The sequence below is a fragment of the Anolis sagrei genome, chromosome 4 (genome assembly GCF_037176765.1).
Source record: "Anolis sagrei isolate rAnoSag1 chromosome 4, rAnoSag1.mat, whole genome shotgun sequence".
Lineage (NCBI taxonomy): Eukaryota > Metazoa > Chordata > Lepidosauria > Squamata > Dactyloidae > Anolis > Anolis sagrei.
In genome coordinates this window covers 45,543,340-45,557,401 of record NC_090024.1, presented here as the reverse complement: position 1 = coordinate 45,557,401, position 14,062 = coordinate 45,543,340, and positions in this window count along the sequence as shown.

Genomic DNA, 14,062 nt, shown 5'->3' with positions numbered 1-14,062 from the left:
GATTGTGACTTCTTTGTTTATTCATTTATTTGCTACATTTGTCTACCGCCCCTCTCAGCCAGTAGGCAACAAGGCGGTTCACAAGGCAACTTCTAACAAGATCATGCCTTTTCCTGTGACCAGTGGTTTTCCCAAAAGGTTATGAATCCCATTAGCCAAATGGTTATGGAGATTCACATTTTCCAAAAAGGAATTCCAAGTTCACCGTCATCTCATGCTTTTAAGATTTGCCCCATTACATAATATGGAAAATACTATGTATTAAAAGAGAATTCCTGCCACAGAACAAAGGTTTTTGCATCATTCAGCACATAGTTATATAGCTGTGTGTATATACCAAATTGCAAACAACACGTGAATTCTGTACTCCAACAGGGTAGGAATATTTTCTACTTTCAGGAAATATGCTCAATCATGAATCTATCCTTTTGAAACAGAAACATCACTTTATTTTTAGTAGTAACGAATTACCAATGGGAGAACTGTCCTTTGAAAATATATGCATACCCTTTATTAAACACAGCTACAAGTTAAAACTATTTCTGGATGAGACTTAACAAAAAATGATGAATGGCCATTAGTTTCATAATATGCAAAGATATGCTTATATGCCTGCGGTTTGGAGACATGGGAGGAAACAAGACTTGGAGCACTAATTTGTTTAAATCCTCAGAATTGTCTGATAGATTTTCCCTGGTCATAGACCAGAAAGACAGATCGAGAGAGAGATTGTGAAATGTCAGTTCCTCTAAGTTAAGCCTTCTGCTTAAAGAAACTTTGATCTGAAAAATGAGACGAGTGGTTTCACTGCAGTCATTGATAGGGAATTAGATAATAAAAGTGAGCACATTCAAACAAGTCCTAAATATTCATAATTAGAGTTGTCATCTTGCCAAACCATACTCTTTGACTTCCTCCGCTCTTTTCAAACATTCTGTCGGGCACAATGAAAGCAGCAAAACCCAGACAATGATAGAATGAAGTCATTTTGGAAATAATTGCAATGGGGAATGGAGGAATAAGCTAGTTGGTTTCACATTCCAGCTGCCAACAGAACAAAAATCTTGCGCAAGTGTCACAGAAAAAAAAGGAATTGCAGGAGACTTTTCCCGACTTATTTATTTTACAAAAATGTTCATTGCAGTTTATGCAGAAAGTTATTTTTCATGACTTTTTGTCATCCACATCACTATAACACCTTAGCATTATTGTTTCCTTAACGTGTATGCAGAACACATCATGCGATGTGCGGGGCTGGATGAATGCAAAGCTGGGGTGAAAATTGCTGGAAGAAACATTAACAACCTCAGATATGCAGATGACACCACTCTGATGGCCGAAAGGGAGGAGGAGCTGAGGAGCCTTCTAATAAAGGTGAAAGAAGAAAGCGCAAAAGCCGGGTTGCAGCTAAACGTCAAAAAAACCAAGATTATGGCAACAAAAATGATTGACAACTGGAAAATAGAGGGAGAAATTGTGGAGGCCATGACAGACTTTGTATTTCTAGGTGCAAAGATTACTGCAGATGCAGACTGTGGCCAGGAAATCAGAAGACACTTACTTCTTGGGAGGAGAGCAATGTCCAATCTCGATAAAATAGTAAAGAGCAGAGACATCACACTGGCAACAAAGATCCGCATAGTCAAAGCCATGGTATTCCCTGTAGTAACCTACGGATGTGATAGCTGGACCTTAGGAAAGGCTGAGCGAAGGAAGATAGATGCTTTTGAGCTGTGATGCTGGAGGAAAGTTCTGAGAGTGCCTTGTACTGCGAGAAGATCCAACCAGTGCATCCTCCAGGAAATAAAGCCCGACTGCTCATTGGAGGGAAGGATACTAGAGACAAAGTTGAAGTACTTTGGCCACATCATGAGGAGTCAGGAAAGCCTAGAGAAGACAATTATGCTGGGGAAAGTGGAAGGAAAAAGGAAGAGGGGCTGACCAAGGGCAAGATGGATGGATAGCATCCTTGAAGTGACTGGACTGACCTTGAAGGAGCTGGGGGTGGTGACGGCCGACAGGGAGCTCTGGCATGGGCTGGTCCATGAGGTCACGAAGAGTCGGAGACGACTGAATGAATGAACAACAACAAGGACTCATATAATCCAGTTCAAAGCAGGTAATCTGTATTCATAACATGGAAATCAGTTTAGGAAGCATTGCCTTAGCTGGAGATCCTGAATTGTGTAGGGGATTGGACTCAATTGCCCTTGAGGCCCCCTTTAACGCTATGATTTTGTGCTAAAACTTGGCATTTATTACCCATAGCCTTGAATTGTTACACAGAACCAAAAACTTCATTCGTCATATACCCCAAACCAGAGCAGAATAAATTGTGAATTAATTAAAAACATACTATATTTTTAAAAGTCAACCAAGAACAACCCCATGCATTGATCTAATGATTTAAAAATCTAGTCTGTTTTACACAATCTGTATGTTTCTCTGATGAGCATTAGCAGCCATTGATCATCCCAGAAAATATATTCTGCACCAAGCAGATGGAATAAGAAAATAATCTGAAACACAGAAATCACTTAGGTGTTACTTACTAACTACTTGCTTTACATTGTTTAACATAATTTTGTTGTGCTAAGAACATAAGCACTGCTATTACTTCTGTAACTGCTAACTGCACAGATTACTTAACAGGACATTAAAAAAACAAAAAGTATGATAATTACCACTTAACTGAGAGAAAAGAACTGCTGTGACCTTTTTCTGCACAATGTGAACAACTTTCACTGGAACGGGAGGAAAGTTTTCTTAATATCACCAAAATGAACAGTGCTATTATAGAAGTATTAATGTTCTGATCCTTTGATACCATCAATGCCTGTTAAATTCTCTAGAGAAATTCTGTTGTCTTTAATGGACATGAGTAGAAATTAGGAGGCAAATTTATTATATTCTCTCCCTGCAGAGATTTTGGGAGGAAAAGAGCAGGTTTATATAGATCATTTCCCCAAAAGATTAGGAATCATGGTGATTCACAAGTGAAATGATTACAATATAGTTAAAAGCATTACAAAGTCATCAACAATATAGAATTAACTTTTTCACAATGTTAAAACAATTTGGAACTTCGGCATTTTTTTAAAAAAAACCCTAAGATGCAGATACACGAAGAATTATCGCAGCGAATCACTGCAAACCTTTTGTTCTTTGTCCTGCCAAAGAAACTGTGCCCTCCAGATGTTTCATGAAGTATCTGCCACACAAACAAACTTTAAGGGGTAGGACCACTTCTGCCCAAGTCAGCACTGCACAATCAAACAGGAACACACACTTTCAAGCCAGGAACTCTGTCATTATTGACACTTTTTAGAACCTGGCTGTCTAGCCATGTGTCCAGACAGATTTGGTTGTTTACTAGTGGCATCAAACAACAGGGTGCTGTTCCTGGGTTATACATGGCTGTTCTTGATTGCTCTTCTTGTGAAAAGATGTACAACATTGACTAGGGGGGGCAACTTTGTCCTGGCCAAAGAAAATGTGCCCTCCACATGTTTCATGAAGTTTCTGGCACACAAACAAAGCTTTTGCCTTCTACTCAATTGTCACCTTCGTTTTAAGAACCAATCAATCAGGAACAAACATCTAAAACCAAGGAACAAACCCAGATTTAAAAATCCTGTGATTTCCAATTGCAGGGACATACAGACATGAGAAGTTGCGGCTATTCGACTCAAAACCGCAATATTACTAAACCTGGAAATTTTGCAATTTTTGCCTTTTGCAGCAATTGTTTCTACATTTACAGGGAAGTGTCTGGCTGCCCTCCTGTTTGCTGCGGAAGCTCCTGGGACAAAGGTACTGTCTGGGCAAGCTCTCAGACTAAGTGGGTAGGCTCAAATGGAGAAATGTGTCAGATACACTATGCCTAAGTCATATACAGCTTTGTAAGTCATGCCTAGCACTTTATATTATGCCTGGAAACAGACCATCACGCAGTGGAATGTTGGAGCAGGGGACTTGTATGATCTCTGTCACCAGCCACATGTAACACTCTGGTTGCAGCCCTTGGTCCCAAAATGAAGCTTCCAAATATTCCAGTTTGCATCTCAACTATTTAAGGGCTGCCTTAAACTCTCTGTTACTTGGAAAACACAAAGAGAGAATATCTGGGTATCATCATACATATAGTTATGTATAAACCTTGTAAAAGAGCACCTGAGACACATTGGAGGTTCTGGAAGAGAGGAGGAAATCACTTTTTGTGTTTCACCATCAAGGACTTCTTCTGAGTATTTTTGCTTAACAGCAGTGCCCTCAGGTGCTGATAGGTAGGATAGCAGCCAGCTGCCTTGTTACATCACAAAAGCCTCAGCCTTTAAAGGTGCATTAGCCCACTGTATACCTTCAGAAGCTCACAGACCATCAGAATAAGCAAGCTGTCTCAGCCCAGTGGACAAATGGAGCCCTCATAACTGGGCACTAAGTGCAAGCCAAACTGAGTGAAGATGGCAAAACACAAAAAACGCTGCGCTTGTGGATCCAGACGCCATGGGCCTGGGCACCACCGTCGAGGTGTCAGGAGGAATAAAAAGAAGAAGAAGAAGAATTGTGTCAAGCATCTAATCAGTAAGAATGGTAACAACACTATTTATTATATTATATATTATAATATATAATAAAAATAATAAAACTTTATTTATATTTCACCCTATCTCCTCAGGGGGACACAGAGCAGATTCCAACATACAAAAATATATGATCACAACTTTCTTGTGGGGTGGCCACAATAAGGTTATATTGAACAGAAGGAGGGATTTAAACATACATACATTTTGTTGTTCTTATTGCTGTTTATTGCAATGAAGCCATCTTTGACTTATGGTGACCCCATGAGTGAGAGACCTCCAAGGGCACATCTGCACTGACCATTTGGTGTAAATGACCAGCAAGTCTATGATACACAGAGCTGATCTGTGAAGGGGAGAAGAGGGGCAATTCCTACTCTTCCCCCTCCCTGCTGCCTTATCTATCTGGCTCAATGGCCAACATCACTCCAGGTGACAAGTAACTGGCATGATCATGTCACAGCCACTGGCTGCCATGACAAAGCAAATGGAGTGGAACAGGAAAGGTTCAGCATAACTGGATGGTCAAGACTCCTTTCCATCTCCACAGCAGTTGGGCATGTGGGTGTGGCAGTCTAAACCATCCCAGGCCCGAGCTGCCATTCACCACTCAAGATTGGCCCCAGGGTAAGTGGTTGGTGTAGAATAGCACTCTATGATCAACATGCCTGCTCAGGACTCACAGTCTATGTCTGTGACCTCTTTGTTTGAGTCAATGCATTGGCGTATGGCCTTCCTCTTTTCCTACTGGCTGCTACCTTACAAGCGCTATGATCTTTTCTAGTGAGTCATGTTTTCTCATGGATATGACTAAATTTCGCAATCTTTTTAAAGTTATCTTGGCTTCTAGAGAGAGTTCAAGTTTGATTTGAACTAGGACTTATTTATTTCCCTTTTTAGCAGCCCATGGTATCCCTAGAATTCATCTAATAAATTTTAAGAATAGGAAAATAGCATGCCCACCTGTCTGTATACAATCCACAGTAAAGCACACAGTCATTTTTCTATTTCTATTATACCCAAACAGTGATGGGGTCCATGTCAATCAGTTGGCAAAATGTAATAGAAATTATCTATAGCTTTCAGACTGTCTTTAAGATAGGGTTCAGTACCCTTTTAAAGTTCAGACTACAGTCTCATCCAGATTCACTTCTGTGTGTGCATGGAAGTTACTAGCTACCACTGGTGTCAAGGCAGACTGCTCTCATCTTTTGTCACATGTCCTTCGAAAAATGATCTCCAAAATGTTTCAGAATACTACAGCTTTATGAATATTCTTTAAGAACCACAGAATAGAGTGCATGATCCATGTATAATACAATACCGCAACAGAACACTGTGGCTCCACAGCAGCAATTGTTATCAACACTATCACACAACCTAGACTGACTTACCTTAGTGGCAGGCAGCCAGGGCTACTACTATCACATCATCAAGTTAAATAACTGCCCTAGGGCAGCAGATGCAGGGTAAACAACAAACACAGCTTTTGACTATTCCTTTTGTTGATGGATATAGCTATCTGTATCACACCATCTGTCACTGGCACCCTAAACTAGCTTGCAGCTTTAGTTAGTTGTGGTGAAAAATGCAATCCCATCACCAATCCTGAATAAAAACTCAACCGTCAGCCCCATTTCCCCCTCTGTGTGGAAATGGGAGGTGGCACCCACATATCCTTTGTCTTAGACAACAAGTGTCTTCTGTGAGTCACGCAGGAAGAAATGCTCCTAGCATTACTCATAGAAATTCTGAAAACCTGCTGCCATCTGCCTCCATAGTTGTCATCATTGTCAGCCTTGCTTCTCTTCAGGAATGGTAGATGCCTTTAACACCTGCATGTCAGAAATTCAATATATATAGCTTTTCCAAGGAGAGAATACAAGAAAACAACACAGTGGAAAAAAGATACCTATCCAAGTTCTCTTCTTACTAATGATGGGTCCATTGCATGTCTAATGGAGAGCAACATTTTGTCAAACATACTTGGCATAGCTTTGAAATATTGAAGAAAAGCAGCTAACATAGACAGCAAAGGAAGCAGGAGTAACCACAACAGGAGGAGAGTAAATTGGTTAAGCTTGGTAAGGAATTAAGCTGGGAACATACTCTCTTGTTCTTCCTGAGTCTATCTTTACTACAGACTGATGTAAAAAAGCAAGAGTTCACTTCACCTATATGCTCTCAAAGCTTTATCACTTGCTCAGTCTTTTTATGACAAGTAGAAAAACACCTATTAGTGTGCATTTTCTAATGCTATTTATTAGGAATGCCCATTGTTAGCTTTACAGTTTTAGAAATGGTCCAATAGGAGAGGCAAAGGGGAAATTCCACATTTTTGTTGTGGTAGTGGTTACTATTCAGTGTTAATGTTTTTAACCCAGCAGTTTCTGAATGTGTAGGCAATCCATCAATGAGATCTGCCTTGCAAGCTTGCAAACTGAAATTCAAGACAGACAGTGGGTTGTTACAGGTTTTTCGGGCTGTATGGTCATGTTCTATAAGCATTCTCTCCTGGCGTTTCACCTGCATCTATGGCAGGCGTCCTCAGAGGTTGTGAGGTCTGTTGAAAGCTAGAAAAATTGGGTTTATATATCTGTGGAAAGTCCAGGGTGGGAGAAAGAACTTTTGTCTCTTGGAACTAGGTATGAATGTTTCAATCGGCCAACTTGATTAGCATTTGATGGCCTGACAGTTTTTAGGTGTGGCTTATTACTGCCTGGGGGAATCCTTTATTGAGAGATGATTAGCTGTCCCTGATTGTCTGGAGTTCCCCTGTGTTTGAGTGTTGTTCTTTATTTACAGTTATAATTTTAGAGTTTTTTTAATACTGGTAGACAGATTTTGTTCATTTTCATGGTTTTCTCCTTTCTGTTGAAACTGTCCACATGCATGTGGATTTCAATTGCTTCTCTATGTAGCCTGACATGGTAGTTGTTAGAGTGGTCCAGCATTTCTGTGTTCTCAAATAACATGCTATGTCCAGATTTGTTCATCAGGTGCTCTGCTATGGCTGATTTCTCTGGTTGAATTAGTCTGCAGTGACTTTCATGTTCCTTGATTTGCGTTTGGGCAATGCTGCATTTGGTGGTCCCTATGTAGACTTGTCCACAGCTGCGTGGTACACAGTAGACTCCTGCAGAAGTGAGAGGATCCCTCTTGTCCCTTGCTGAATGTAGCATTTGTTGGATTTTCTTAGTGGATCGGTAGATAGTTTGCATGTTGTGTTTCCTCATCAGCTTCCCTATGCGGTCAGTGGTTCCCTTGATGTATGGCAAGAACACTTTTCCTCTGGGTGGATCTTTGTCTTTACTCTTGTGGCTTGTTCTCGGTCCTGCAGCTCTTATGATGTCTGTAGTGGAGTATCCATTGGTTTGTAAACATCAGGAGAGAATGCTTCTAGAACATGACCATACAGCCCGAAAAACCTACAACAGCCCAGTTTTTTTTTTTTTTGTACCATGTTGAGGAGGAGGAGGAGAAGGAATCAGCAAGGAAAAGGGGCACCACTGCAGCAAATGAGAGAACTGTACATCTCAACCCAGTGTCCAAGCTCTCCCTCCATTTCTCACAAGTGTTGCTTTGGAGGAATAAATTATGGCAGACATGAGGGTACCAAACCAGTCTGTTCCAGTTATGCTGAAAGAGGGAGTGGGGCACGTGGTTTTAGGGCCAAAGGATGAGGATGGCTTGGTTCTGTCTCCACACAAACAACTTATTCTTTAGCAGAATAAGCTAAAGGAATAAGCATAGTGCTTAGGAAGGAGTCCAGTATGGGAATAATAGCACTGAACACCCCCTTGTCAATCTATCTCCTTTCTTTTTCTCTAGATGCTTTTATTTTCCTCATACCTCAAAGTGGCTTTTCTTCCACCAACGGGCTTCAGTTACCCAAGCAGCCATGTCCTTTTCTTTTCATCTCTGGACAGGCCGAAGAGCACCCTCACAGACTAAAGTTCTCTTGTGATGTCGGCCATTGTGAGATTTACACTTGTGATCTCGCAAAAAACTCTCCCCCCACGAGAGTTGGGGAACCACTTTCAGTATCACCTGTCCAGTAATTAGGTAATCTCATTTTCGTAATTGGGGCCCTGGTCCCGAAAGGGGTGGATTCTTTTTAGTATAGACTACACCAACATTTTAAGTTGGATAATGGCAGGTATGTGTACCAAGTTGGTCCAGATCCATCAACCCATATAAGAGCCTTTGAAGTACAAACTTACACATATAAATATTTTTTAAAAGGTAAAGCTTTTCCTTTTACATTAACCCTAGTCGAGTCCGACTCTAGGGGGTTGTGCTCATCTCCATTTCTAAGCCAAAGAGCCAGCATTGTCCATAGACTCCTTCGAGGTCATGTGACCAGCATGACTGCATGGAGTGCTGTTACCTTCCCGCGAAAGCAGTACCTACTGATCTACTCACATTTACATGTTTTGAACTGATAGGTTGGTAGAAGCTGGGGTTAACAACAGGAGCTCAATCCATCCATATTAGTCATTAAAATACAACATTGTTTGCTCTAAATGGTCTTTTAAAGTTTAATCTACAAAAGATTAACTTGGGAACAACATTATGACTTTTGGATTATACTCATTTTTCCTTATGGATTCTTTTATGGGATTATGCATAATCATTTACTCTATGGAACGCCCTTAAAAACAGATGAATAGCATTTTACTTGCATCCTTCATTGCACAAAGCACTTTTTTACCATTCTTACATGACCATTCAGAAATCCAGGGAAGTGGGGTGTATAGAGAGGACATATTCAATTTATGGTGTGGCCACAACTTAGAAATGACATTCTTCTCGTGTAGTAAAAGCAAAGCTTGGAAATGTGTTTGTTGAAAGGAATCATAACCATTATTCTTAACTCAATTTTGCCTGTTGATGTTATTTATTAGTCAGTTAATCTCACTTCTTGTATTACTGATTGCTTTTTAACTTTTAGGAAACTACTATAACTATCTAAGAATATAACTTTAAAAGGATGGGAACGTCATCTCAAAATATTGTACATTGGATTTTCCCCCTAAAACAGCAAAAGCAATAAATAAATGCTACATGTTTCACGAAATAATGATTGAATTACCAATCATTACATAGCATTGCAAAAATGAACACTGTTATACCCTTGTTACTCCCCCAGGTAAATCACTACAGATAACATTATTTATTACATGTTAAGATCTGTTATGCAATGTATTCTGGTGCATTTAGGGGTGTAATTCTACCCAAAGTAGCCATTAAATTGGTATTTTTGAATGATCCATATATTTCTATGTTCCTATGTTCAACAGGGTACGTGCGCATTATGACTACCTGCCACTACAAGAGAAAGTAGCCTGATTTCTGACATGCCTCAGAAGAAGGGACTGTCTGATGCAAACACCGTCCACCACAAAGCCATCTGCTCAGTGATGTGAACAGGAATCAACAACCACAACATCCAAGGGAACATCATAGAGTTCACAATACAAGACCCTGGGACTGCTGCCTTAGTTTGGCAGCAAGCAAAGCTTGCCAATACAATTGTAACATGCATCTATTGTATGATATATACTCCGGATTATTGGGGGGGGAGTATTTTGCAAGGCTTGCCCTACTATTAGGCAGATTTTGTATATCTTCACAGGAACTCAGATTGTGAGTAATTTGTTCTTGTTGTATTTTTCAACCAGGGAGAAAAAATAGGTATTTGCGGAATTCTCTGTATCAGGCACAAAAATATGGCCAGGTTTGTACACTAGAACTTTTGTCTGAGGGTAGGAAAGACACCATTTGCTTCTCAATCTCAGACAGCACAATATCTTGAGCCAGCCCTAGCAATATGGCAGAAAAGTTTTAGACAAGTCCCTTTTTTGATAGATTTTTTTTTTTTTTGCTTTATATTCATCTTCAAGAGAGTATATCTATCTCTATTAGGAATCTCAGATCTCAGGGCCTGGCCCCACTTCTCTGAGCCTCAGGGTGAGGGGATGAATCTCAGGGTGAGAACATTCCTCTAAAAAAAATTAAAATCCAGCATGCTGTCTGCTTCTGTCATTATGGGCTGCTTCAAAGTGGCTGCTGATGACGTTTCAAAGCCAATGAGAACAGGTCTGCTGTCCTTCACTGGCCAGTCTCAGTGCAGGGGGAAAAGGGTGACATCATCAAAAGGCACCCACATGACCAGGAAGAAGGATGTCTGTAAAGCCTTCTCCTTGGTTGTGCAGATGCCTTTGCTGATGTCAATAACACTTGGTGGTGGCCAGGGGCTCTCCAGAGCTCTGCCGCCCACTACACCAGCAAGAGGGAGGATAAGAGTGACAGTCCAGGTAGGCCAAGTCAATTTTGGCCAGACTAGACTATGAAGGCTCTGTGCCACTGCTGCCGCAAATCATGGACTTCTAAACACGTATGTAGCCTCTAGGGCCAGTCTGAAGCATTTCTGCTCTGGACTGGCCCCAGAATATTTGATAGGGATAGATTATTCAAAGCATTTTCCTTCCACCATCACTGCTACTTCTTTTGATATTTTTCTTCTTCATCCCATGCACTCTGAAATAAATATTTTAAAATATACATAGATTGTATCTGAATAGTATGGATACAAATGCTGCAAGGCTTCTATCGAATGTTGTTACTGTTGTTGGTTGCTGTGTGCCTTCAAATACTGTCTGGATTCTAGCAATCCTAAGGCAAACATATTGTGGAGTATTCCTGGTAAGATTTGTTCAGAATTTGTCTTTCTTTGAAGCTGAGAGTGTGTGACTTGTGCAAGGTCATCAAATATTTTTAACCAAAGTAAAACAAGCTACATTACCTTCCGCTTGAAGTTAGTTTGGATAAACACATGCGAGGCTTACGTAGAATTGACTTGAAAGCCTTTAAATCTACCACTTTCATCCATTACTTCAGCTATGTAGCTCTACTACCAGCTGAATCATGCACATACATATGTAACAGGTTATGAAATCATTCCGGAAATACTTAAAACGCTTAATTTAAATTGGGAACAGAACACTCAATGTATGAAAATGAGATACTTTCATTTGAACAAATTGAAGACATGATGCTGGGAAGGTATTCATTTTTTTCTTGAACTCTGTTCTGTTCAGCAGAGCAATAAAGAGTGATTGTTCATCATATTGTGAAAATAGCCAAATCCTTAACTATATAGAAAAAGGTAATGTAAAAAGTATAATTCTAACTTTGACTACTTTCACCTTTTACTACTGGGATGGGATACTTGTGGTCCAAATGTTGATGAAATCATATTCCCATCATCCATTGCTGGCATCAGGGATTGTGGAAATTATTGTCCAGCAGCTGTTTCAACTTTTATTATGCATGTTTTTATCTGTTTTTAAGCAGAGGCTGGATGGCCATCTGTCAGGAGTGCTTTGAATGCGATTTTCCTGCTTCTTGACAGGGGGTTGGACTGGATGACCCAGGAGGTCTCTTCCAACTCTATAATTCTATGATTCTATGCTGTAAACTGCCTTAAGCCCTTAAGTGGGCAAAGGCGGGGTATAAATTTCTTAAATAAATTAAAAAGACTAGAAGGCTGTAGGTTCCCCAGCCAAGATTTACTGTGATGATGGATTGTAAAACTCAAGTGTGACTGTTGAAGATCACAGAAATACAATTCTGCATGTAAATGGTCTTTTGTTCGCTCAAGAACCTGCAACACCAAGATTGTGAAGTCTTCCTGAAGCTACAGAGGAGGTTAAAGATAAGTAAGACAATAGTAGCCAGTAATAGACTGGACATAACAGGCAGGGTTAGTAATTTGACAGAACCTTTTAACAAGTTTGCAGTCTATATAAAATATAAAATGAAAACATTCATTTTACTCAGCTACACATGTGTTTCTCTGTAAAATTAACATATTGTCCACATTAATAAATTACATGACACACATGAAGCTACAGAGGAAGTTAAAGATAAGTAAGACAATAGTAGCCAGTAATAGACTGGACCATTCATCTGAGAATGGAAGCAGAATGTTTTTTCTGGGTTCCATCAAAATATGTACATTTGGTAAATCTTAAGTCTACAAAGTGTTGATGAATCTAAACCAGGCATGGGCAAACTCCAAGTGTTTTGGACTTCAACTCTACAATTCCTAACAGCCAAAACATCTGATGGGCCCAAGTTTGCCCACGCCTCATCTAAATAATGCAAAATGCATGAGCAAGGGATAATTTCATGGATTCAATCTGACAGAAATGTGTTAATACTGTGGAAAGCCACGGTTGGTCTTTCTCAGCTCTGCAAAGATCCTTTTCACTAAAGATGCCAAGGTCTGAGGCCCCATCTACACTGCCATTATAATGTAGGTTCAATCTGCATTATAATAACAGTGTAGATGGGGCCTGAATCTGGATTCTGCTGCATACAAGAAAAGTGCCCCATAAAGTATCTTTGGAATTTATATGCTACCATTCAGTTAAAAAGACTCCCAATGTGGCTTACAAAGTTACTGATTAACAATTTCTTTGCCCTCAGCTTTACAGTCTAAACAAAACATGAAACACAAGAAAAGGGGAATGAAAGTGGAGAACAGGATTCAGGTTGTATCTACACTGTGAAACAAATGACTATATTTTAGCTGCCACGACTTAATATTATGGAATCCTGGAAGCTGTAGTCTAGTTGGCCACCAACACTCTTTGGCAAATAAAGCAAAACTTACAAAATCTTTGGAAGACTAAGATCTGAAAATACAATTACAATGCTAAATGCGGTGCCCAATCCAGACCTTGTCTTACAGGTGGACACAGTGCAAAATCTTTTTTTAAAGCATCATTAAGTTGAACAGAATTTCACATGAATTTTAAACATGGATCAGTAATATTTCTGTTACCAAGGCTATGATTAGAAGACAGTAAGATGTAGTATATAATGTATTATTGTTTTTTAAAAAAATATAGAAGGATGCTTCCACAGGATCTTCATTTAGAAGATACGGTTTCAGGTTGGGTCCTTTTTCTCATTGCAGTATCCTGTGGTGTAAAATAGACTCTTAGGATGTCTGAATATCCACAGTGGACTCCCATACCAATTTCACTGATCAGCATCAGCATAATAAGAATACGCTATTTTGCACAGCTTGAGTAAATTGGAGTGAAGGAAGTCCAATCATCAAAATCATTCATTCCAGACCTTTTCTCCTTATCCTTTCAAGCTCTCAAAGTATTTTTCCAGGGCTCCGATCAGCTCATTCCTGCTGTCAATGACTTGAACACTTGAGGTGAGTGAGCAAAAAGAGAGTGGTTTCCATCTCTACAAAATGTGAACCTGGGACATTGTGAAGCATGGTTTGGGAGAGCTCAAGCCCCGGGTTTAATCCCCACAACCTTAAAATCTATCCACTGTCACTAAGCTGATATTTTCCTTTGCATTTTGATTTTGGGGTGTTGCAAATTGGTGTTGCAGTTTTTGGCCTTCTCTGACAGTGGCAGTGCCTCACCAAAATACAACTCCCAGAA